Source organism: Pieris napi, chromosome 20 (assembly GCF_905475465.1).
Source record: "Pieris napi chromosome 20, ilPieNapi1.2, whole genome shotgun sequence".
NCBI classification, from domain to species: domain Eukaryota; kingdom Metazoa; phylum Arthropoda; class Insecta; order Lepidoptera; family Pieridae; genus Pieris; species Pieris napi.
This window is the reverse complement of record NC_062253.1, coordinates 10,995,590-11,023,210: the sequence shown is the minus strand read 5'-3', so window position 1 is coordinate 11,023,210 and position 27,621 is coordinate 10,995,590. Positions and strand designations below refer to the sequence as shown.

Genomic DNA, 27,621 nt, shown 5'->3' with positions numbered 1-27,621 from the left:
TATAATTGTATACGTGAGTATAAAAGTGCTTAATTTGCACTTAGTTAAGCGTAACTTCTACATTTCTCTAAGTGCAGTTCTATATCGTTGATTGAGTTAGGCGGGTTTACTAGCTACTTGAAAGAACCAACAAATGAACACTCCCTAAAGATTAACAATGCGCACTCATTTGGCCACTCTCACAATTGATCATTCTTTCCTAAGTGCAAAGTCTTGTTCTGTGAGCTTACTAACATATTCGGAAAGTTTATTAATATAATCCATATAAGGATTTAATTCTAAGTTTCGGTTGGCAATTAATGTACATAAAATCGTACGAAAAAGGAAATATCTGACCATATTAGCCTTAGATTTCGGTATGTTTACCTCTTTAGGACAACAATGGTGGGTGTGCTAATTTTATTTTCGTTTTTTAACAACTTGTTGAAGATTGAAGATACCTCGGTACATTCCAATATAGAAATCTTCAAACACACGTTATGTAGAAGTTATTTCCATTTAAATTCTCTAGTGGAATACTCAGGTATTTGGTTCAACACTGGATTACCGAGCGTTTTATATTCGAGTGTCGAGAGTGATCGATACGGAAGTATTCGATTACGAATTCATATTCGGTGTGGAGTGATGTATTAAACCGATTATGTTTGACGAATTGCAGTATCGATGTGTGACAGAATTGTTTTCAGGAAATAAATATCAATTTCGTTTTTCAGAGTCTTCTGTATTTTAGGCACGTGGGTAATCTTCAAATATATACCTGTTTGTGCCGATATTATTTGAGAAACATCAGCTGCGTTCAACAATAATTACTTTACTTAAAAATACAGCAACTATAATAGTTTTATTTAAGGTCTCGTATATTTTGTTCTAATTTACTTTCTAAACTGTGGCAATATAAGAAATGCCTTTTTCTTTAGTGTTATCTGAAACAGCCCTGTTGTAGCGTGACTTCTGTCTGGCTTAGCAGCTATAATTTATCGTAACCTACATACAAACTTATTACAAAGCATTAGCGGAAAATGTACGACCGTATTACGAGTAATTATTTTTAAAAGGGGTAAATAGGAGTTGAACTTAGACGTGCAAGCGTTCTGTTAATTTCTTTTAATTATAAAATTCCTTTGCGCGGAATTTAGGTCTGGCGTGGAATGAATTTAGTTTTTTGATTAATTTACAAAGGGATAGCGACCCTGAACGCTGTGTCTGTACCTCGTGGTTCATTGTCGTAAACATTTTCCAGCAAAAATGTGTAATAAGGAATTTAAACCTTCTGATATATGTAATCTTAAAACTGTTCCGGAATGCGCAGTTGCTCGGCACTTAGCGGAAGTAAGGAAGTTGTTTACTAGCAATCATTCAGTTCAGCACCGAAATGTAAAAGATAAAACATACAAACTTATGAAAATCAGGGCGGGCGTAAAAATTTGTATCAAATTAAATAGAAGTCTAAACATTTTTCCTGAAAGTAATAACATTCTTAGTAGAATAATAACCGTGGAGTCCGATCGTTCTCTAATAATTTTCAATTTGCAATCTCATATTTTTAAAAATATTCTCACGTCCTGTCTAGACTATGGCCAACAGCCAATACGCTGAGTCATAGTAGGCTTCAACCAATGAGAAAATGTTATTCCGTATTTAAACCTCGTCTTGATAATAAACCTTCCAAAAGATTTATCATTCTCGGAAACCTCATACGTAATTGTTACCATTCTAGCATTCTGTACGCGCTGAAGGTGTAAAAGCTTAAAGCACGGAACATGGTTACATATTATATTACATTGTACTACGAACCGCTACGAAGTGCTACGAATTTCGGCTTAACGGATATTCATATATCATTCAAAACCTATGCTCTGTTACATTATACATAAATTTACTGTTATATAACATAGTCAATACTATAAATGTACTGCTATTGTATGTCTTATTCTTTGTTACATTTTAATAACAATACAAAAATGCAACTGTTCCAAGAGGACAAATTACGGGTGAAATTTTAAAATTGTAAATTGAGCATTGTTCCTATGTACAACAATATATAATTATGTTAATTTTATTACACATACGAGATCTAGAGTTCGAGTTTAATAACAGCAACAAGTTATAACTTCTAATACGCATTAGCTTGAGATCAAATTGGAGCACATTGTTTTCAAGAGGCAATGTTCCACAAAGTTGCACCTGGAACTTTCATATTAGCACAACAACGGGACCTAAACTTTGCCTTGCGGTGCAGTAAAGGGGAAACGAGAAAAGTAAATTAGTGCTGTTTCCGACCTTTAGTAATGAGAGCTAAGTTTACTCACCGATATTTCATAATTTTTTTTACTTCAAGTAATAAACACTCATTTTTGTTAGTGATTAAGTTCAAGATCATGCAAAGTTTTTTTAAGTGTAAGTAAAAAATGCTTAATAACGGACAGTTGTGTTCCTGATCAAGGTATGTATAGCGTTCTTGATAACAAATATAGAAGCAGGTATAGTTTAAAAGGTATTAAGTTTTTTCCTATTTCGAAAATTTCTTTAGTAAAAAAAGTTTATACAAAGATCTAGTAAGACATATTAGGGTTATCTGTCTGGATATAAACATACTAATACAATTTAGGTGTAAATTGAATTCAGGGTGAAGTTTCAAGTTAGAGGTGGCAAGTCAGCACGACGTGATCTCTGGAGCATACACCGTCTTAGTTCCAACGCTGCTAAGTTTGTCTTGCTTGTGATAAAACTTTCTAGTTGTAGAGACATTTAAATAAATTCGCTCGCTCCGGGGAATTTCTGTGGTTAGATCCTTTGTTATCAGACAGGATAAAGATATTATGTTAAACGTGTATTTAAATAAATAATGCTCACGAAACAAAAATGACGTAAAATAAATAATTTAAATGTTCTCTTTTAAAGTGTTACAATATCAAAAAAGCGTCAAAGCAGGGACAGCAAAACACGAAAGTTATTATCCGGCAAAGCTTAACTTCCCTTAATAAAATCGTAAAATGTAGCGAAGCTGAATGCTCTTAAAGCACAGCCACAATTACACCCGACTCCATTCCACTGTGATAAGCCGCTGAAAGGCTTCATAATCAAGACTTAGACCACAGTTGATGTATTGAAACAGTTATTAAATTGAGATTGCACTATGTCATTGTTTGTTCACAACTTTGGGAGTTATTAATCTTGCACAGAGTTGTATATTTCAATACAATACTAATTTTTTTATAAATGAATGTTCGATATTTTAAAATTGGATAAGTGATCAATAAAACCTCATGTATGGTTGCCATAATGGTACGAATGCCCACATATTCCAGTACTTCAGAAATTCTAATATAACGTTAAAATATTTAATCAAAGAATTATTTTCCGTGAGGTGTTTGCAACTAAGCAGTAAAGTTATTCCGAAAATATTCAACTTTTAATGTATAAAGAACTTTATTTCTCATTACAAAAAGAAATTTACATGAGAAACTTAATATGTATATACGAACGAGATAGACGTCGCCATTAGCCGTCCCAATTTTAGTCTAGGCTCATTCTGATATGTATAAGATACATAAATGCCTTTTTGAACTGGTTAAACGCGCTAATATTACGAATTTTAGACGGTAATTGAACATTGATTTGATTAAATAATCATACTTAATAGACTTCAAATATTTGTACGCGGCTTGGGCAAGATAAGCAAACTTTTAATTAATAAAACTGCTTTACTAAATATTATTTACTATTAACCTTATTCAGATACTGGGTGTATAATATTAAGTTTAGCGACTGCAGTAAGAAGAGCTGTGTAAAGCTTAAGCCCACATTAACAGATGCAGTTTTACGAGAGGTTCGTAGAGGCTTACCGCTCGCGCCTTGTACTCGCTTTGTCCATTGAATGCTCCATAGATTAATATCGGAAGTTTCCACCGCTACTATGGATTATCCTCTATCGAGCTTTTTATTAGCCGTGCATTTTAATTATCTCCAGCTTGAGCGGGGGAGCTGTCTTTACCAATACTTTATAGAAATAATTTTCAAAAGAACGACACAAGTCTAAGAAGTTATTCAAATTAGCTAATATATGGCTATGTCTAGTCTAATTAGCTTATCCTATCACATATTAATTGAGTCGGACTATTATTATACATTTATGACCATTATAGACTATAGTAGGTATTTCTTGAGCCTTGTATTTACATACTGCAAAAGAAATGCAATATACATAATAGTATAATTAAACGAACATGGAACATTAGTTTTGCCGTTCGTACTTTGTAGCATTTTCATTTGTAGACAATGCATAATAATTCATATCCATCGTGTTTTGAAAACGACCGTCCGTCCTTAAAATAGGTCAAGTGGAAAGATTATCGCGGCCTAGATTGAAGGCTATTTTTAAGATTTTTCATTTAAAAGACAACTGGGGTATCTCGTCATTCAGTTAAGAGATTTTTAATCACGCACTTTTCTTATGTCAAAATAAGTGTCGAATAATCTATCGATAGTGGTACACAATTTTATATTTATAAAGTGTATTTTGGTAATCCTGTATGTTCATAATAAATTAAGTACCTATTTAAATTAGAATATCTATTGTATATGTATTCTTTTTACATTTTATAACATGCCAGTAACTATAACATATTTACTATTAAAAATATAAAATAAAGTGGCGCTACAACCTTTTGAAGTCTGGTCCTCGGACTTCTGTATCTGTTTCATGATAATTTGTTAATCTAATAGACAACTAGGTGATCAGCCTCCCGTGTCTGACACACACCGTCGACTTTTTGGGTTTAAGGCAAACCGGTTTCCTCAAGATGTTTTCCTTCACCGTTCGAGCGAATGTTATATGTGCCCATTGGTGCACAGCTGGGGATCGAATCTACGACCGCAGTGATGAGAATCGCATGCAGAAGCTAGGCCGACATTGCTCATATCATCATATTATCTACTGTGAGTTCAAGAAACAACAGTCCATCCGTTGTCCCTAATAATTTCAGTTATTTATTAAAGCAGCGAAGATTTATCTGTATGCATTGTTTTTCTCACAATAATTCTTAGACTTTTTTTTAGCTCTTACATCTTGATTATACAAGTCATCAATCTATGAATCCGATTAAAAACCTATCACCATCGGTACTCATTATATTGTCAGCCAAGTTGCGGCCAAGTCACGTTCTCATTTTGAAAAAATTAAACCTTCATTTTCACCCGTAGCGCTCTAAAGGTTTTATCATTGTAATAAACAAAGGACAAACGTCGTGTTTCGAATGTTTTTATTACGATTTTAATATTCTGCTCCCTTTGAATGTGCCCTGATAAGGTATAACGTTTTTTGCCTAAATTTTATTAAGTTTAGGTTTCATAATTACGTTATTTTGTAGAAGATGAATGTTTACTCAATTTAGTATATACAATATTGATACCATAAATCAGTAGATAAACTAAACATCTTTTGTTTTCAGGTATCTTTTTGAAGCTGTTTGTGAGAAGAATATTATAAGAGTACGATATTTATGTAAGTATACAATTATTATCGATTTATATTGACGAGTATTAATTGAACACATGTTCGAACTGTTTGGTAAATGTACTGTGAAATAATAAAACAAAAATAGTATTTTGATGAAAGTAAGACAAAAGAGATAAATAAGCAATTTAGTTTAGTTCAAATAACTCACAAAATCAATGGGTGGAAAATAGAACTCGTCTATCTCACGATAAATTCAGTGGCACGTAAAGTTTTGCTTATATACGTTGTTTTTGGTTAATAAATATTAAAAATAAGACAATTATATCTGTGGCCATAGATCAGAATATGATAAATACAATTTCATTACTTTACAGGACAAGCATTATTAAGAAATCTTGAAGGCACTATTAAGATATGAAACACTCGATATATGAATGAATGTACTTATCATTGTCTGATCTATGACCACAGATATATATTTGTTTAATCTCGTTATACTCATTATAACCCATAACTAACAAACCACTAATCTTGATCAGTATGTTTTGGTAAATAGCACAGAAATAGCGTATCGAAGCTAGAAATAACTATTTGCCTCAATAGCAGTTGAATAGGTTGGATAGGAAATACATGGCAATCTCCGGTGCCAGGTAATGACCGGCAGATTAGCGGCGTTATGGACGCGTGCGGCCGCCGTCATTTGCAACTCATTTCATTTCAATGATTACGAACGCTTTTAGTGTACGGGATTGGAAACGGGAATTGTTTGCTTATTTCATCATATCTTACCGTTATTTGTATGTAAGGGATGTTAATTTTCTGAGGGATAATTAATTTAGGATTAATTAAGATAGGTTTTACTATAATACCTATAATACCAATTCTACACTATACAAGTGCTTGTTTATGTAGTTGATACATTATATATAATCTAACTTATATATTCACCATAATCCAACTTATGTGAATATGAGAAAGTAGTTACCAAACAAGTGGGTAATTGCTTCAAAATCCGGAAGGCACGCTTTCAACTCCTCTGTAAAGTTATGTCGGCGCCTGCGAGTCGAGCGGCTCAAGTAGTACAGACGCAAATTGGTCAATAATTATACTACTAATAAGTTTGGGTTACCAAATTCCTATTACAACTTTTTAAATAATATGTCTAATGCTTAGAAAGCCTGTTGCTTTAGACTTTTATTGAAAACATTGAAATACACATTAGAATGATAAAATTTCTCTTTGAATAGAAAATTCTGTGTCGAAATAAGATTGACTGTGAACAAAAGGAATCAGATTGAATATTGAATAAACACAGGGTAAACGATAAAGTACCGAGAATTAGATACGAAAGCTCTTTCGTCTTTGACAAAATGAATTCTGCCCGTGTTTGTGACTTAGAAATGTTGACGACATATTGAGGGTTTTTTAAACCTATTTCTTTTGAGATAATGGCTCGAATAATGATTAAAATATGCTTATTCCTAATTGTTTTATATTATTTTCTTTTCGTTTGCCAACCACACTAGACGTAGAGTTCATTTGATAAAATATAAAAACAAATTAATCTAAATAGGGAGTTACGTAACCTAACATTAGTTAAGTTACACACATATATATATATATTATACAGTACATACATACATCTATATATTTTAGTTAATAATTAGAAGCGTAAACCAATTGTTAGCAATCATCCCACACTTGATGAATAGTTTTTTCCACACTCATAAATTGTAATTTAACATTCTTGTTTCCAAAAAGGTCCTAAACTTATATTGAATTGTCACTTAGATTTAAGAACCGTTAAATAAGCCAAATTAGCTTTTTGTTATCGTCGCAACCCCTCATTTTATGTTTGTTATAAGGTCATTTTTAAACGATTAAAGCCAGTTGACACCCAGCTTCAAACAATGTGTTTCATTTAAGATATATTTGAACATATCTACAACAACTACCATCGAACTTAACTCGGGTTTTGATAAATTAATTTAGACGCGCCGCCTCAACCATTCCCTCACTGCACTCACGCAATTTTCCTTCATAAATTGTAAAACGAAGTTTCAACGACATACCGTATAGCTGCGAAGATGTTATAAAAATTTCCTCTGCCTTTTAAGCCGTACTGAGTTCTGTCTCGGCTATACTTGTATTGTATTGCGGCCAGATTAAATCGCAAAGTTGAACGTAAAGATCATCGTCATTGGAATCATACATTTAACTTTGCATCACAGAATACAGCACAGACTCATGTAAAAAAACGTAAAACAAACAAAACAAAAAAGTTAACGATGGACATCTAAAGGGGAGTCTTCTTTTCTCAAATGATGTTCTGGCCCCTAAAACCCCGGATACCTTTTCAGCCCTTTTGTCAGCACATCCCAGTACTCCAAAGTATAAACACATTATTTTAGACTAACCCACAGATGTTTGTCTTCGAATTAAGTCAACGGAAGAAATTCTAAACGCTATTAATTCTTTTAAAACGTAAAAAGCTAACTAAAACTAAAGCTGGTGCTTTCCCCACTGAATAGCAATAACTGTATTGGCGTAAAGCAAATAGCGCCACAGGGACCAAACTTTTTTTTAGTTTTCTTTTTATCCATTTTTCATTATTATAATTATTGCAATTTTAGTTAAGTGTATTGTAAATACATAGAGTGTTTGTGTGTTATTAAATATACTTAATTTCTTATAATAAAATAAAAATAAATAAAATAAAATAGCCTTTATTGCTGAACTTATTTTTACAGTAATTTTTCTTACAAATACGTTTATAACTTTTAACAGTTTCTTTTCTTTTCATAAATCCGGTATCGGTAAACGGTCGTTTCTACATTTCAGCTTGTCTTTCGACATAGGCCTCCTCTAAAGATTTCCACTCTGTTCTATTTTTCGCTATGCGCGTCCATATTGGGCCCGCCACTTTTTTGATGTCGTCCTCCCATCTTCTAGTCTGTCTGCCTCTGTTTCTTTTACTATCTCGTGGTTGCCATTCTGTTATTATTCTCGTCCATTTCTCCTTCTTCTCTCTTATCATATGTCCAGCCCACCTCCACTTTAAGCACCTGTATGTTGTGTATGCATTCTTAAATTTTGTTTTGTTTTTGATACATTTTAGTTTAACTCGGTCTTTTCTTTTAATTCCTATTGTGCTTCTCTCCATTCCATTCTGACAAACTTTTATTTTCCTTGCTTGTTCTTCTGTCAATGCCCATGTTTGGCACCCATATAGTAAGCATGGTAAGATACACATATTGTATATTCTCCTCTTGTTCCTCATAGACATATCCTGGTTCTTCATGACTTCACTGAGTGACCAATATCTCTTCCAAGTATTAGTTATTCTTCTTTCTATTTCTTTTTGCATACATTCCTCAGTAGATATTAACTGTCCCAAATACACATACTCCTTTACATACTCTATTTCTTCATCATTTACTGTTATGGACTCTGTTTGTGAGGAGTTAGACATTACTTTTGTTTTCGTTAAGTTCATTGACAGGCCTGCCTTCTTACTTTCTTCCGCTAACTGTTGCAACATTTCCTTTAGGGTTTTCGGGTTTTCCGAAAATAAGATTAGGTCGTCTGCAAAGCGTAGGTGACTCAGATTTTCGCCATTTATATTTAGTCCTTTATTCGTCCAATCCAGATTTCTGAATATCATTTCCAGAACTGCTGCAAATATTTTTGGTGAAATTGGGTCTCCCTGGCGTACACCTCTCTCAACCGGAAATTCTTCGCCTATAGATTCTAGTTTTACTTGTGCGGTGCTTTTTGTGTATACGTTTTTCAGTATCCGTATGTATTTTGCATGTACGCCTTGATCTTTTAATGCGTCCCAGATAAATCTATGTTCAAGTGTGTCGAATGCTTTGTTGAAATCCACGAACCCTATGTAGTAAATTTTGTTATATTCTTTAAATTTCTGGAGTATTTGTCTAAGGGCGTGTATGTGGTCTATTGTTGAAAAATGTCTACGGAATCCAGCTTGTTCTTTGGGTTGATTTTCTTCAAGTGTGTTTGTGATTCTAGATAATATTATTTTTGAAAACACTTTGTAGATATTGGACATTAAACTGATTGGTCTGTAATTTGCTATATCTCCTTTGTCACCTTTTTTATGTAGTAGTATAATTGTAGATTTTGTCCAATCCTCTGGAATGTTTTCCGTTTTGATAATTTCATTAAATATATCTGTAAGTCTTGGAGCGATTACTGGTAACGTTGCTTTTAGAAGTTCGTTTGTAACAAGATCAGATCCAGGGGCTTTATCGAGTTTTTGTGTATTTATTGCTTTTATGGTTTCTTCCTTCATTATTTCCGGTATATATTCTTCATTAGTTATTTCGTCGTTTTCTTTTATAGTGTCTTTCTCTTTTTGACTTCGGTATAAGTTTCGGTAGAATTCTGTAGCGATTTTTAATATTTCGAGTCTTTTACCTGTATTATTGCCATCTTTCTTTCTCATACTTGGTATCCAGTCCTTTTTGTAGTTTAACTCCTTCAATGCCTTTTTTATTCCTCCTGTCTTTTCTATGTAACTTTTCATTGTATTAGATCTTTTAGTTTTTCTTTCTTTCCTAAGTTGTTCACTGATCTTTTTGCTTACTTCTGTTACTCTTTGGCGGTTTCCTTTAATTTCCTTTTGTCGTAAAAGTTCTTTTCGTTCTTGTAATAATTGTTTGATTGTAAGTGAGACTTCTTTCTTGATACTTTTGTTTGTTTTTCTGGTTACTGTTTTTAGTTGATTTAGTAATAGGTTGTATTTTTCTTGTATCGATGGATATTCTTTCTTCTCTAATTCCGCGGCATCTAGAGATGTTTGAAGATTATTAAGTAATAGTTTAGGGTCACCTGAGTATTGTACCGCTAATTGTTTATTTTGAAATCGTCTTGTTTTCTTGAACATTCCTGACATCGCAACTCGAACCATCCTATGGTCTGTGTGGAAGTTTAAATTGTTTATGATCGAAATGTTCTTGAAGGCTTTTCTATTATTAGACATAATAAAATCGATTTCATTCCTATATTGTCCATTGGGTGAGATCCATGTCCATTTTTTTGATGGTTTCCTTTTATAAAAACTGTTTAGAATACTTAATCTGTTTTCCAGTGCAAAGTTTACTAGTCTTGTTCCGTTTTTGCTTCTATTTCCATACCCATAGTTTCCTATGGTATTTTCTTCCCCACTATTTTGAATCCCAATTTGTCCATTAAAGTCTCCCATCACGATGACGTTTTTGTGTGCGTTATCAATAGCGTTTTGGAGATTTTCATAGAATTCCTCAATTGTTTTTACGTCCTCTTTTTTATCAGATTCAGTTGGTGAATATGCCTGTATAATAGACCATCTCTCTTCTTTATCTCCGTTCACGGGCAGTTTTATATTAAGGATTGCAATACGTTCCGAGAATCCACTAAGTTCTTCTATGTTGTTGACTAGATTTGCTTTCACCATGAATCCAACTCCATACAGCCCGGGCGTCTCCCCTTTATAATGTAGTACGTATTTGCCATGGTTTTCTATACCTTCTCCAAATCTGCGCATTTCGCTAATACCTATAATATCCCACTTTAACTCTTCTATTGCCAGCTCTAGTTCTTGGAGTTTTTCAGGTGTTCTAAGAGATCGACAGTTAATAGTTGCTATGTGGATGTCATTTACTTTGTTTTTCATGTTAGTGTTATTTTTCATGTTAGTGTTATTTTTTTCCTTTAGAGGGTCGTGGTCATTTTTCCCCACGATGACCAGTCGGCTTGGGGAAGTATTTTGTTTTGTTCTTTTATGTTGGTTCATGTTGAGCTGTTTATTTTTCCGTTTACCGACAGTTAATTGTTATTCTTTGTTAGTTGTTGTCTTAGCGGGAAAAGACGAAAGAGAATTAGCTCTAATCCTCATTACGTCGAAAGCATTTGGTCTATTGTTAATCGGCGGCATTAGAGTTTGTTGTTTCCTTGGTTGAGCATTGTTTTGTGGGGATGATGACGTTTCTCTTTTGCGCTTTTCCTTATTTATGTTAGTATTTTTTTCTTTTACTACTAGTTTGTCAAATTTCAGGTACGCGATATTTCCCTTTTCTCTCTCCTCTTTTAGCTGCGCCTGCAACGTTTTCCTTTTCTCTATTACTTCCTTTGTGTAGTCTTCTGTAACATATACATTTTTGAAGTTTTTCTTCTTTCCCATAACTTCATTCTTCTTCCATTCGCTCGTAAAGGAAATCAGAATTGGTCTTGGTTTTCCAGAAGACTTTCCCTTTCCTAGACGATATATTTTGTTTATCTCATGTTCTTGTAATTGTATGTCAAGGTCAGTTTTGAAAATATGTATTGTATTTTGTATTAATTCTTGTGTAGACCTTTCGCCTTCATTTACTCCAAACATTATCAAATTGTTTTGCTTCTTTCCTCTTTTTAAACTTTCTACTTCCTTTTCGAGATTTTCTACTTTTATTTTTAAGTTTCTATTTTCTGTTATAATAGGTTGAAGTTTTTCGTCTAATCTCTCCATTATATTATTTGTTATCGAATCTTTCAATTCTATTGTTTGGTTCAAGATTTCATTCTTCATTTTATCAAACAATAGTTGAAACTGATCTTCCATTCTTGTAAACTAAATCTGCGTGTTATGGAACGTAATTAGTGGTAGTTTTTATTTACTTGCTCTGGCAACACTAGTTAGCTGTTGCTGTGACAAGTGTCAATGTCATTGATCTTTTGTCTATGCTCAATATGATTGGTGAATTTCTAACCTCTAATTATCACTTTTTGGAGATACTTTTGTTGAAATTCAAGAACTTACGTGATATTGTGTGAAATCGGTAGTTCCACTACACGGACGACACTTCGATTTGTGTTTTGTGACGTCGCAGTCTCAAGAACAGTGTACGAAATTATTTTTTAGCACTCAATATTACGGAGCTACACAATTACGATGCTTACAGTATGACAGCCGGAAACGGAGCTTCTTCATAACTCAATTTCTTATAAATGCATGTTTAAATATAATAAAATAAAGGCACGTATAATAATTATGATCCAGTAACCAGTATATCACTGAAACTAAACGTTGTGAACTTCACCTATCATCCTGAATTTAAAACCATCGACTTATAAGCGTCAAATTGCGACGCGGCGGTATGGGTTTATAATTTTCATGTGACATTTTATGTTATATCCTGCAAACTAAAACCAAAAAAAATTACACTTCGAATTTATATCTTCGGTTTTTTTGAAGGATATTAATATATTGTTCATACGTTTTATTAAGTGTTCATATTTTCTAATATTAAAACTTAAAATTTTCATCAAATACTTAGCAGATTGAATCTCTAATGTCTCTTAGGTTAGTAAAAAATTGGCAACCGAACAGGTACTCGTGGGTACTTGAAATAAGTACCAACGTACTTTTGGCATTGTTGGATTGCCTGCAGCCACACAACAATGGTTTGTTAACGCCTAAAATGTAAAAAATTTCCGCTCCATAATTGGATCAACTGGAAAAGGTTTCCAGGACAAAAATTTGGAAACGTGTCAAACGAGTTTTGTCTTCATAATAATGTCATTATTGACGTAACCTCATTTACTATAATGTCGCTTAAAGATTAAAATTTAAAGTGCCAAAGCTGTGGATCTGTGACGGTTCAAGATTTAATATCTAACAAAAATGAATGGTGAAAATGGTTATTACAATTTTCCCAAAATGGCACTTAGACAAATTGCTCTCGAAAGATCTTTAAAATTGCTATGAAGCTATAATGAAGGTCCCAGACCCTTTTAATGGCTAAGAGTACTGCACAGAGGATCTCAAGAGGCGAGGCGAATGAAAACGCTCTAATTATGTTACAATAGCGAAATAAATTATCCCAAAAAAAATCCAGATTTTGAACAAGATATATGTATAATAAAGCCTACTAGGTATCTTAGAAACTATTTGTAAGGTTAGGCTAGGACTCGGCAAATTTTTCCTGGAAAATTAAACGCAGTCGGTTGAATTCTTTGAAGCTCGCCTAATTGCGAGCCAAATATTGTATCCGTCGAGCGTAAATTTGTTATTGCTTGGAAATGGGATTTCCTATTCAGCACTCGATGTTAATAAAGGATTCAATGGATATTATCCTCTGACAGTGATTGCTTTTTCATATAAATGCGTAACATCCTTATTTTTATATGACAACTCATGATTATGTTCCATTAATTTTTCTTATCACTTTTTAGTGTTGGCCTAATGGCTTCAGCGTGCTCTCATCCCTGAGGTAGCTGGTTCGATCCCCAACTGTGCACCAATGTACTTTCTATCTTAATATTCGCTCGAACGGTGAAGGAAAACATCGAGAGAAAACCGACTTGCTTAGACCCAAAAAGTCGATTGCGTCCGTTATGCTCAGATGGCTGATCACCTACTGGCCTATTAGATTAACATGAAACAGATTCAGAAATCTGAGGCCCAGACGTAAAAAGGTTGTAGCGCCATTGATTTTTTTTTTGTTAAATATTAAACAATTCAAACATAACTGCTTTCAGAAAGCAAATGTACAAATGATAAAGCAATTATCTTCTGACCGGGAGTAATTCGACTACAAACAATTTTCGTTAAAAGTTGAGGTAGAAGGTTAGAAAACTGAAATAGTCACCTTAGTAATTGCATGTTTTACATATATAGACGCAACAGTAATTAGTATTGACCGTTCTCCATGGGTTTATCAGGAGGCCAGTGACCGGCCCGCGGCTGTCGACGTCGACTTGTCATTTGCAAGCCATTTCACCTGCTGATTGCATCGCTACCTGCCATGCGGTTAATTGCAGCTATCTCGTTTTCATATCGAATGTATATTTTAGAAGTTGCTTTCTCTTGTCTTTGTTTATTTTTAAATCATGCTTACTACGCTTTTCCCATAGTAAATGAATCTTAAGGCTATGTTATATAATAAAGCCGAAAGCTGTCTTTGTAGTCCCGTAACACCTGATTGGGGATAGACAAATATGTGGCAGTTGATCCTGTTACTGTTTTTATAGACAGAAGTTGATCAGTTTGTCTGCATACAACATTGTCGATTTGTAGGTACTTAAAGATACATTTACATAAAGAGTAAAGGAATGCGTTACTTAATGAATATAGAAATACAGCTACAGCGATACTACAGTGTTACAGTGACGGCAATTTCCTCTAAAGGATCTGCTTACTCTTTTGCCTCATAAAAGTAACGTATTAAAATCTGCAATACCTAATACTTTGTCTATAAAGTATAACGACCACGCCTCAAATGCTGCACTTTTGCATGTAGCATTAAAACGATTTATTGCAAGAGATAAAATAACTAACGTAAAATAAGGACGATGACCGCAAACTAAAGTACTTTTCAAATAATAGGTATTATGTACTAGGACCCCTGAATAGGCGCATTGTTTAACAGTGGAGCCGCTCTGGCGTGAGGCTAAATCGGATTGCGATCCTGCTTTTGTTAGATAGCATGCCATTTTGTACCAAGTTTTTGGAATTTGCAGTATTCTATTTATTTCTTTGGAAACGTTAATATTTTGTGTTTAAAAATGGTAATGTTATTTATTCATTCAAGTGAGTATGTTTAGGATGGCGGTTAAGCGTCTTCGTATGTTTGAAATCCGGATTTACATTAATGATTTAATTTTTATGCGCTGCAAATTGCATTTTCTTATCAATATTATTAATCAAGTCCTCAAGAAGGCAAGCCCACATATGATCATGAAACAGACATGTCTTCGTGAATTATTAGGGGGCTAAATCAGGTAGGCAGTCAGTTTAGTTTATCACATATATTATCAGAGCTATGTCACGAAATAGAAGTCGAAACTCAATAAAGTGAAGACATACATATATGTATATGTTCCTTGTTGTTTGTTCTCTAATTTGGAACTCATTACATTCATAAGTGTGCGTCGCGATTACGAGCCGTTAATCACGATGTCGATCTATAAACAGTTGACATTTGACAACGACGGAATTTTGATTCTCTATGTAATAAGACGCTTAATTTGTATTGCCATTGTAAACATAGTAATTGCATGAATTGTTTGACAGTTTGTGTTGACACGAAGAAAATACAACGGGTAATGTTATTCCAGAGCAGATATGTAACGTTAGGTCTCTTATGGTGTTAAATAAAATATATATTATGTGACTTGCGATTCCAAAGCGAAAAAAAATATTTTTTCTTTAAATTTAAAAAAAAATATATATTTAAAGTCTTATTACAGATCTGTTTACTGTAAACTACTGCTTATAGTATAAGATCCCGATATACAACGACCTTCACCGAGATGCTTATTTAATGAAACGTAGTTTATATTTAATTTAATATGTCAATAAATATAATCCATATGGGTTGCCATATATTAAAAAAAAATATATTTTTTTATAATTTGTATGTAGTAAATTTTTTAATTTTTTTTCAATCAATATTTTTAATCAGTGTAGTATTATATATGTATCACTATAAATTTCTTTTTTACTTAATATGTATATTATATACTTTAGTGTCACATAAAAAATATACACATAAATAATTAATTGATCAAAAACAACCTAACGTTTGCATATTCTATGGGCTTCATACTTTCGATTGGTATAGAATTTATCTAATAATCATACCGGTGAAATGTTAAAAAAATTTTTTTTGTAAATATTAATTAAAATACTCTGGACTGAAATTTGCAAGGCAACCCATATGGATTATATTTATTGACATATTTAATTAAATATAAAATACGTTTCATTAAATAAGCATCTCGGTGGAGGTGGTTGTATATTGGGATCTTAGACCATTAGGATTAAAGTAAAGAGGGGCTCTCTACTGAGTTTCTTGGCTTTTCATTTTAGATTTGATATTAATTAATGATATTGACTGTAACTTTAGCAACACAGAAACCATACAAGAGCATACACGTTTATTACACAAACTATTCAAGGCACCTTGACTGATCGATTACTGACAACTAACTACATTCATTTGTGTTAATTAACTTAACTTAAATTTGTATGATTTTTTTGTTTTAATAGGTATAAATATAAGATTCTTACAATGCAAATGGACACGATAAAGTAGTGTTATTGAATTTTTTGTGGCGTTGTAATGTCGAGGCAAGTTGGGGGTTAATCTAATTCTGCTACATTTCAATGGGGTAATACTAAAGCTAATTTGTGGAAATGAAAGAGCAGTCGTATCAAAGGCGAGGAAATTGTTCCTTGTATTCAATTTATCAGTGATCCTCCGCTACTGGAATATATATTTCTTTTTTGTTGACATTGATTTCTCAGCTATTTGACTAACATTTAGTTAAAGCTCTATTGAAACAGTACAGTACAACAGTACCTAATGTTTCTATAGAGCTAAAAGCTTTTAAGTTTTAACTAAATGTTAGTCAAATATTATGTGAATAATATATGGAAATGTGAGTAGATATATAATTCGGTATACTTGAAACGTACTTGAGTATTCTGTATAGTCGTTTTTTAAGACAATGCTATACATACAATATATTGAAAAACCTGCTATATATATGCATTTGATAAAATTATCATTAAAATGTTTTTGATTTTTTAATTTTTTAATTTTCATGTATCTTTTGTAAGAATACGGTAATTGTGATACATTGTAAATGTGTATAAAATTATTTCCAACCTAGTTCTACAAATCTGAATGAGAGATAACTTTTTATTAAAGTCTTAAAAATTTTAATAACGCCCGAATTTTAAAAACGATGTGCGGATTTACGCGTTATATTTGCAAAATATTAAATTACGTCACCCAAGTGCCCAGTTCACAACCGTATTATATTTTCATTATGTGTAAAGTAATTACTCACTATAATCAATTTTGAATCAGACGAAATGGGTCAACATCAGTCGTTTTGCTTTTATGATAATATAATATTAAAATACGTATCCCATAGCGGGTCGTAAAAATATATATTAAACGTGAAAGCACTACGATGAAAAGTATCTACGTGGAAAGAGATTATGTCCAATCCGTTTTCCACAGCGAGAAAAATACCTTCGTCTTCGGATTTCTTAACCGTTCCACTATACTGAGCTATTGCTGTTTTCAATGCGATAAGTTGTGAATATTTTGCATGTGCAAACGAAAATAGCGTTGAATTCAATTTTATGACATGTTGAAATGAAAAACAAAACGCAATGTACGATTGTGAACGACTATAAATATAATTTAGAAAAATTAAACTCTACTCTGCATGTAACTACACCAGTTCTCAAATAAAGTGCGTTAAACTGACAAATCGTGAAGATTTACGCGTCAATGTATTTAAGGAGCTGCTATTATTTTACTTTCTGAAGCAATTAATTACAATAAGAAATATAAATAAATCAGTGGCGCTACAACCTCTTTCGGTATTGGCCTCAGTTTTCTGAATATGTTTCATGATCATTTTTTTAAAATCTTATAGGCAAGTAGGTGATCAGCCTCCAGTGCCTAACTCACGTCGTCGACTTGGGTTCAAGACATGTCGGTTTCCTCACGATGTTTTTCTTCACCGTTCGAGCAAATGTTAAATGCGCACATAGAAAGAAAGTCCATTGGTGCAGGAGAGTAGAGGTATGAGAGTCGCCAACACTGCTGGCCTAGTGGCTTCAGCGTAGCGTAGCTTCCAATAATAAAAATAGTCAATAATAATTCAATATTGTCAATTAAGTTCAACGCCGTAACTTATAAATAAATCTAGACAAAAGAAATAAAAACGCGCAAATTAAAACGTAAATGGAAGACAATAAAAAGGCATTAGTATCAGATGTATATAGAGGCGTCAATTGCTTAACAGAATAAATTAACAATAAACATTGATCCACCTGAGCATTCCTGAAAGCGGAGTTTCATTAGAGCAGCCATTAGGGTGATAGTTGCGAGTATCGACGTGGCTCGATTTATGGCGGACAAAATTTATCGAGTTACTTTGAGAAGGATGCCTACGTGCTCGCTTTGTACTGTGTATTATGTGGGTTCAAAGGGATTTTGTTTACGCTACAGGACATTAAATCGTGTATCAAAAACATCCCGGACTGTTCGTCAGAATTTCAAATCTTGTAAGGATATCGGCATATCTTTAACTTATTTTAAACTAGCTACAGTTTCGCTCGCGTGAATTTCTAGTAATTGTAGATGATTTTTGCGACTTTAATAATAAGTAAATCTACATTAAACTATAATAATACATCTAAACCTTTCTGAATAAAAATTCCAAAAATTCGTTTGGCAGTTTTTGGGTTCGTCGCGTTTATATACGCAACAGACGCTGCCGGGTACTTGATTTTGTAAGGATTAAGAACATTGTGTTGCGTCTATTAGTTATTCGCTCACGAATTTGAAAGCCATTAAGGTCCTTATTGACAATTACTTGTGAAACACAACGTAACAAAACGTTTAATTTAAAGTTTGTTTGATGAATTTCTCGTATAATTAAATCTAAACAGGAGTGCTTGCATAATGCACGTAGACGCTTTGAAGCTATTATAGCGCTGTCCGAGTACACAACCGAAGGCTATGTCATATGGTAGGATTACAGGACTGCACGAGCATAGACAATTTATCGTCTAATTAACTATTTAAAACAATATTAGATTACTTATATAACAAGAAAATCTTAACCATAGACGCAGTTACTTACCTAACGATTTAACTTCTGCATTGTTTTTGGCGATGCAAATGCTTTGTTCGATGCTATTTTTGAAATTCGTGTTATAAGCACATATGATTTAAGTATAAACAGAACTATTTAATAACAGATGCAATGCAATTCGATAAAAAATAAACAATTCATCCATTCCCGATACTGTTCCTTTTTTTTAAGTACAGCGTAGTATAAAAAATATATGTGATGAAAACAAAACATATAGTATCTATTTGACCCTTCCATTAGTAGTAGTAATTTAATTAATCAGTAAGATACTCCCAATTAAACAAATATTCACGTCATCGTGAACATACAATATATATTAGCTATTATATTAGTCCTAAATGTAAATAGACAATTAAGAAAAAACCTCCATTAGAATGTAATTACTCTTTGAAGATACTGCAGTGTCCTTGTAGATTGTGAATAGGGTTAAATATTCATGAGTCTAGCTTAGAGCCACGAGGGTTTTTATAAGAGCACTAGTCTCTTCGCTTCATTTATAAAAAGACTTATGAATGTTTATAACAATATCATTTTAAAGGTCTGTCCTATATTTATTATATATAGTTGAGTAGAAACAGTCGATGTTCTGTTAATTGTTCCGAAAGTCCAAAAAACACATTTTGATCCATATGTGCGAATTGCTACTAACATCCTATTGTGTAGCAAAGTTGTGGCACGTATATAATACTTATAATATTTTCTCCGATGATAACTTTATATATTCCAAGTTGTATGTAGACAGCGGCTCATCCGATGCGGATAATCTCATTACAGGGCGTTGAACTGGGCTCGTATGTATCACTTTTAACATTATTACTTTATACACTGCCCCCATATTCCTGTGTAACACGGGAATTCGTATATCATAGTGAGTTTTTGATCAACGCTCATACAAATTATTTTATATCGATACCGGTGGACGATTTTTTATTTATAATAGGTTAAGATACCACTATCACATTCTATAAGTCTATATCTGGCAATATATCTATTGACATACACAATATATCTAACGCTATCTTGATTATGGAGATATTGAAAGGCACTGCCCACATCTTCGTATAAGCCAGTCTTGGGTTAATAATAGATCATTAATACAAATATACAGTAATGGAACTCACACTCTCATAACGTGGTGAATAGATTTTTTCTAAGAATGTGTCCCTTGAGATTTTCCTTATGATAAATGTTCGTCTAACGCTGGCAGATGCAAAATCGTGCTTGACTTTTTATTAATTACTTGTTTTTACTACTGAAATTATAATACATTTCTATAAGGCTCTTATGAAGATTAATAAACTTGTGTAACTATTGATAAAATATTGTTTAATACGCTAATAGTATAAAAAAACAATTACTACTAATATTTATAGGAAGTGTAACGCAAAAGTTACGTCACCAAAGCCTGTAATCAATAGTAGCACTTGTATTATAGGGGCACATTCTGATTGCATAATTAATGAACATCATTTGCATTTTATCACATGCAAAATATAACGAAGCCTACATTACTGATATTCGTTTGAAAATTTTATTTTCAAAAATAAAAAAGATAAAACTGTAAATCGTATTTGTAAATTTATTTAAAACGTCATTTAAATTTTCAAATGTTTCGAAAAGCATTTACCCCGTAATGCTTCTAAAGTTTTATAAATTTCGTGTAGAGAATCCTGCCATTTGTAAACGAACCCAATCTGAGGCCTCTGCGGTGTCTGAGTTCCGAACCGCTTTTATCGTTTGAGACGTTTCCAGCGCTAAAACACTGATAGAGGCACTTCTATTTGAAATTAGGTACCTACAGGAATTTGTATTTATGTACATATGTAATAAATGAAAAAAAATTTTTTGTTATGGAATATAAGATACAGGTATCACTTATTCCACGTCATTAAATTTGAATCGGTAGACATCCCTACTCATCGGCAAAGAAGATAAAGGCCGAGAGAAAAAGCCGGCGTAAAAAACTCTCGGTACTCTTTTAAATTAACAAATCATCAAACAACACTTGTTTTAAAACAAATATCGCAAATTAATTAGAATTAATTAAAATTAATTATGATTCAATAGGCATCCTCTTTAATTGAATTGCTACTTATAATACCAGAACCCCGAGATTTTATGATAGCAACCAGTATTTGCGTTCTAATCAAAATATGCGAGTTAGTATTTAAATATTTTTTCCAAATTTTCTCATTTAACGTATATCTTCGTATGGATTATAATTTCGTTCGCGTAACGGCGACATCTAATTTATTGCAACGCTCCATTGCCAAATTTAATTTGGTGCTGAAATGGCTCGCGTTATCAGTGGATTTAATATTAAATAACGTTGCCATACCGCTAACAGCATACTGGATTCCTTCTATATTAAATTGTTTTAACTAAACAACGCGTTATTAAAATTATGCGTTAGCGTAAATATCATTATCAACATGCGTTAATCAAAAATACAATTTTAATATATACGTGACCTTTTTGAAGTACATTTTAATATTTGCATTAATTTAATGAACGCAGCAGTCGTTACTGATATTGAAAGTGATCAGATTAAGTTGGGAAATTAAAGCGACAAACTACGTTTATCAATCACTACAAAGATTTATTAAAGTTTTTGTGCATTAAATACAATATTAATTTACTTTCCATGTACAAGTTCTGCAGTTGTGAATGAATCATGTCTAGTTATAATATTTGGAATAGACTCATGTATTTTTGTCATACTTTCATTGTTTTTATAGGTACAAAATTTAAATTTACTAACAAATACTACAACCTAACAAGTTTGTTGTTTTGAAATCGGAGCCGCTTTGCAATACTCCTGGGTGAAATTAGATTGTATGCAGATTTCATATCTTCCAATGTCTCCTTGCTATTGCACCAGGGTTCTTCAATTTATGCAGTCATTTGTTTGCTTAATTGCTTTGTTGTCGCAAATAGACTGGGAAAATTGTGCAAACACGAAGACGGCCACCTATTTAGTATATCATCTACCGTGTAAATGTTGTTTAATATATACTGCTCAAAACAATTAGCGGAACAAGATTTTTCTTCTTTCTATTGCTTAAACTAAAATTAGATTTAAATTAACTTGTACGCTATTTTTTACCTCTTTTTTTTACCTTACCTTTTCTTTTACCTTTGTCTCCGTGTTTACTTGTTACTTGTTTACTTGTTCCGCTAATTGTTTTGAGCAGTATATATTTTTACCTTTTCCATTTTCAATTCGTTCTGGACAAATGCATTGCATGTGCCCAAGGCCCCTATAGTAAACAATCTGCGGCCGGCAACATAAAACAAAGCTAACATTCCCACAATGCTCAAAAGCTCGTTTGGTCTCGTACAATCAATAGCGTCACGTGCCAGCGTTGATTTTTTTGTCGGTACAGCGCCCCGGGGAAATTATTTGGCCACCTCGATCATTGTAAGTCATGGACATGCTACAACGGTTCTTGAACGGTTGTTGTTAGTGGCATCGTTAATAGGTTTTTTTACAAAAATATATATATATTGAATACGATTACGCTTCTTTAACATGAATATGTTATAATCTAATTAATTTATACATGGCATTTAAAAAGTTACTATAATTTAAGTATTGTGTATTAAAAAACAAGAATAGTAGTGAAAAGGAATATGGGATAACTTTTATGTTAATTTAAAACAACAAAATTATTCAAAACCTCATGTGACAGTGAAACATAAATTGATAACCATTGTTCTGTCTGTATCGTCGACTTATATTACAATATTAATATAGTATTGAAAATATTTGGACAAAACCTACACAGAGAGACATAGATTTGTTAAATCTTTTAGTAATGATAGAGTAGATTCAGTGCTTGACACCTTATGTTGTGTATTTCGTGGTATTATTACTAAGCAAGGGAAAGGGTTATTATTGCTGTCTTTGTACACTGAGGTGTCGTGTGGCCTACATTTAAGTACGACAATACTTATACTGTAATTGTAACAAACGATCGGCGTAGGACGTTTTTCTTGTCTGGTTCAGTGACCCCAGGGGGCAGGGGGGGGGAGGGTTGTATCCAAATACCCTAGACGCATATTTTATGCACGTCACGGCATTTGCTCACTATAAACTTTCTTTCGTTTGTTTTAACTATGATTTCTTGGATTTTAAATTAGTTTTTGTTTGTAGGTGTAATATTTATGGGTTTCAAATGCTTTGAGGTTTCTATTTAAATATAATTTAAATGTATTGCTCTATTTCTTATTTTTTTGACATAGACCTAGACACACAAAATAACATTAATAAAAAAAAACAATGAAAGATAACAATTTTTTTTCTTGCAAAGAACAAGGTACGTTTTAAATGTGTAATGCGTGTGTGTTGTGGTTGTAATTGGCCCTGACTCCCCATCATGCTGAGGAGCAGACTGCTGTTATTTGATCAAACTTAAAAAAAACTGTTTTGAACCCAATGATGATTTTAATATAATATAATATCTTGGCTTAAAAGGAACTCTAGTACATGCAAGGCTTGTCTTAAAGAACTTCGCAGACTATCGAAGTTTAAAAGAAATCCCCTGAGTGCAATAATTGATGTGGCTTGAGGCTTGCGGTTTTCCATTACATACAAAGCCTAAGTTGAAAGCAAGTAGTCTTAAATAGACTATCTGTGTGAAAGTGGGACATCGCGGCTGGCGCACCACCAAACAGTATACTTCCCCCTCCTCTTTTGTAGCCTCGAGCCAACCCACTTAAACCAGACCTAGCTAAGGAGCCGCCGAAGCTTAGTGTTGAGTCAGGATTATCTATTATCTGGTTAGAACATGAATTCTGTTATAGTGATTGCGAAAATTATAACTTGAATAATTTACTTGTGATGTGTTTTGCAATTTTGTACAAAGTATTAAAAAATGTCTAAATAGCACTTAAGAACAGTGGGAATTCTGATTAAACAAGAATACTGAGATGAAATTTCGAAGTTTAACAAGTGTTTAGCTCTCGGTGTTGAGACCGTGTAACGAAACTAAGATACGCAGCGAAGTTTTAACAGTACAACTTGGAGTCTTCTTAATTATAAACAAAATGTGGATCATTGCTATAAAAATTTAATGAAGTTGAGCTCTAAAGAGCAGTTTTTGTGAAGGTCTGCTCTAGAAACTTTAAATATTTTTTTAAATTTATTTATAAACCAATTTGGTACGCGATTACATAATGATGCTATTTTCAATTTAAGCTTTTAGAATGTTAAGGTTGGTTCTATTGTATTGATATGTGACTATCAACATGTATCGTAAAAGCCATACGATCGTAAATTGTCAAAGCAGTAAACTATGTAAGTTACCTTTTATCCCCCAAACCCCAGGGGGTTAGTTCTAGAGGAATAAAAGCCATCGAGGGGTATTGAATGACGTCACCACTGGCTCCAACGTACAGCTTAATCGTCCGTGAAGTTGTGAACGTGCGCCACTATGTAAACGACTAACGTTAATTAAGCGTTCGTTAAAAGCCTCTATGTTTCTCTCGATATAGCCATTTATACTGGAAAATTATAAAGGGAGTGATTGGACAGTTCTGGCTGCGTCCAGGCTAAAGGCTGTTTGCTTTATGAAGATGTGTTATTAGTTAATTAGTTTCGGTATTTCGTTGCAATTATTTGAAAATGTAGGCTATCGCAGTTTAAAAAAAATATTTATGTACCTACACTAAATTAGTTTATTAGTTTAAAGAAAAAACTTTTAACCGGATTAAAGTTATGTATTATTATAAATTTACAATTTTAGACCGAAATCAGAGGACACCGTGAGCCATTTTTGCCTAAATCCTCCATCTTTTAGTCGATACCAACTCCGGGGAAATAAATACAGATAATGCAACTTTCTCTACAGCTGTGATACTTTTTGACATACAACACCTTTTGTCTTCAGTCACCGTGACCACGCACGCTGTAAAGCACGCGAAACGTCGGATAAATTTAAAATTATGTTAAATAATTGTAAATTTGTAATAATACATAACTTTAATCCGGTAAAAAGTTTTTTTTTTTAAATGTGTAAAGGTTATGTCAATCAAAGACAATACTAGTTTATTAGTTCTAAATTGGTTATAAATATTTTAAAAAGTAACGATAAAAGATGAAAAATAATGAGTTTGGAATATTTCTCAATACCTACTTAAAATATGCAAGTTTAATAGAACACTGACATTTCAAAGGGTGGTGCTATATTGTATCCTAGTTTAAGTTAGGCTTCACAATAATTAACTTTTTAATTAAATTAGCTTCAGAAAGTATTTTATTCAAACTCTCTTCGACATATAACATGCGAAATACAATCCTCGTGTTGAATTACAAAAGCCATATGGCCTGCTGAGCCGTACGGGACGAACCAAAACGTAAAAGGTCGGCTGAAACAAAGGAAATCATATGTTTTTGTTATATTGTCTCGAGCTTTTTTAAGTCTGGCATTTTTTTATGTAATAGGAGGCAAACGGAGAGGAGGCTCACCTGATTTTAAACTATACCGCCGCCCATGGACACTCTCAATGCCAGTGGGCTCGCCAGTGCGTTGCCAGCCTTTTAATAATTGGAACTTCTTCAAGTTCCCTAAGTCGAATTGGTTCGGAAACACTTCAGTGGGCAGCTGGTTCCACATAGTGGTGTTGCGCGGCAAAAACTATGTTATACCTTTTATCTATCCGTCAGTTGTTTTGTATCATATATTATTGTAACATGGTGAAATCTGTCATTTGCCTAGTGCAACGTAGTGTGTTTCGTAGATAACGATCGCACGGTAGGAAGATAGTATGATGAATTTGTAGTTTCGACAGAACGCCTCTTGATGGTGTTTAGATTGTGACTGGACCTTCGAAATACTTTAAAAGAAAGACTTTATAGGCAAAATTTTCGTGATTATATAAAATTTATATGAATTCATGAATTACGCTACTTGCTGATACTGTAGTAATAACATTAAGTAAAAAAGTTAGTTAAGTTTTTATTTTGACGGCACACAATTTGAAATGTTCCTTTGATAAAATTGTATAGTAATCTGAATAACATGTAGTTCAGACGAAGCCACATAGGTTTAGTAGGTTGTAGCAGTAAGTGAGGTCGCGTGGAATCGATGTCGGACGGCGCCGCGAGGCCGACGACCGCTGACATTAGGGGTGCCTAAAACTGCATTTAATTTAGTTTGGCAAATAATACTGAACTTAAATGGCCTTGAATATATGCGCAACATAAGATAGGTTCTTTAAATTAATTATAGTGCGTAACAGTTTGAGATACATTAATATCCTACTATACTATATACCCTTTCACGGGATTAAAAAGAGTTTAATCACAAATGGGGGACCTTCTTTATGACGGAAGCCGTGCCGGTCTAAGACGGCTTAAGGTATGGTAGGTAAATAGAATCATCACAATTTTACATACTAATTGTGTTTCGATAAGGGGATCGTTATCTTATAAATAAAGGGCAAAGTAACTTTTTTAAACACAATTTTCTTATTTTGCAGCCAGCCCTATTCTAAAGATTATATTTCATATCCCGTACCCTTATACTTTTCTGTGCTTCCAGTTTATAGGTAAAGTTTGTCTGACGTGAAAATTATTTATTAGACATTTCTATGCAACTATAAAATTTATGTTGTTTGTATTAAAAGAAGTTCGCCCGATAAATAAAATAACTTAATTTTAGCTAGTCGATACTAATTATAATGAACTTTCTTTTGTTGTCTAGCGTTTTCATAAATCGAACGAAATATTTAATATACGAGTATAAATTAAATACGTCAATTTAAATTAGCGTTGTGTGCCTTTGTAGTAAAAGCTTTTATAAGTTCAAATTTATGATATGTTTCTCTTAATATAAATAGCGCGAAGTTCAAATGCATCGAGCTTTTTGTAAATACATTTCACCACTTCCAGAAAGCTTTTAGTACTAAAAACTGAGAATAAAACAGTCGTTTCATATAAAGGCATAAGTATAAAATGTATCGACAATTTCTTTGAAGATGCTGAGCGCCTAATGTAGTTCGAAATTCCCATCACGTCTGCATAATCATACGGCGTAGGGCGCCTGCGATGCTCGCTACTCCAGGAACATTTCTTTGCATCTGTCAAATTAATGTCAATGGCGAAATTTAGAGGCTGTTCACCTTAAACACTCAGAATATTCAATAGTTTATGCATTTTATAGAAAGATTGTGTGCTTGTGGATTAATAAATCAGCGATATATGGCACGATACTATAACGGCCGCTTTCTATACTCAATCCCAATCCAATGTTTACTACTAGAGATTGATATTCCAATCCATTTCCCATAAAATACTTTCGAATTTGACATTTATCAATCTAAATATGCGAAAATCTGGAATGGAAATAATTTTAGATTATATATGGAGTATAGAAAGCGGTCGTAAGTAATTCTATTCAATTTTTTTTATTGTGATTTGTACCTTAAAAAAGCGGGCCACCTAAGCGTCAAACATGAACTAAAAAAAAATTCTTATGTTTTTATTTTGAAATATT

General features: G+C 33.0%; 1 protein-coding gene across 9 annotated transcripts in view; it reads left to right on the top strand.

The window, feature by feature from the left end:
- LOC125059551 overlaps positions 1 to 27,621 on the top strand; it is an 80,981-nt gene that overhangs the window by 5,737 nt on the left and 47,623 nt on the right. For all 9 annotated transcript variants that reach the window (XM_047664013.1, XM_047664010.1, XM_047664008.1 and 6 more), the window contains exon 2: positions 5,451 to 5,503. The gene's annotated coding sequence lies outside the window, so the exon portion shown is untranslated. The remainder of the gene's footprint in view (positions 1 to 5,450; positions 5,504 to 27,621) is intronic.